We start from the raw sequence: 849 nt of genomic DNA, 5'->3' as shown, positions 1-849 counted from the left end.
ATGAACTTGAAAAGACCACACATCCATCAGCACCAATAAGCACGTACCGCTGTCACTGATACACAGAAAGCGGCGCAGCCATTACCAGGAAGGCGTGAGTTAGCTTGCCCTCGCGCATGAACTCGGGCGAGGGAGCGAGTGAGTGACAAGCAAGGCCGTCAAGCCCAGTGGTTGGTGACAAGCCAGTTTCCTCAATGGGTTTGGTGATTTATGCGTGTGAATGAACGTGTAAAATATCAAGTGAACTGTAAATGGTTAATGGACGGGGGCGTTGACAATTTATTTTTTTTATGGGAAATTCGAGGGGAAATGTCTATATGGGAGATGATTAGATAAGATTGATTAGAAACGTATTTTAGAGATAAACGTAACTAAAAATATGAGATAAATGAAAAAAATAATCATTTTTAGTAAACGAAAAAAAAATATATCAAATCAATACATACTAATACGTCAAACAGTTACGAGAACATTTTCAGGAGACAAAAGATTCCAACCAAAATCCTCACGCAAACGAAGACAAACCAAGAGCGCGACACCCAAACCAAACCGAGAAGAACGCAGAACAGAAGAACAAAGAACGCAGAGCATTTTTGTGACGTCACCGGCCGGCTTACACGAACGCTCTTTGTTGTTGTTGTCGTCTACTGGATACTGGATGCACGATACGCGAACGGACGAGGGAAACGGGGCCAGAAAGGCGATCACAGAAGCGGAAACGAGCGATAGACAGATGGGCGGAATATGACGCCCGTCCACGTTTTGATGCGGGATTCGATATGTAAATTATGTGTGAGGAGGAATCGAGTGTTGTGAGATGTTATGATTGGCTGGTCGGCTGATTAAGGA

This window comes from Penaeus monodon, chromosome 31, assembly GCF_015228065.2.
Source record: "Penaeus monodon isolate SGIC_2016 chromosome 31, NSTDA_Pmon_1, whole genome shotgun sequence".
NCBI classification, from domain to species: Eukaryota; Metazoa; Arthropoda; class Malacostraca; order Decapoda; family Penaeidae; genus Penaeus; species Penaeus monodon.
The sequence above is the reverse complement of the archived record's forward strand: the minus strand, read 5'-3'. Positions refer to the sequence as shown.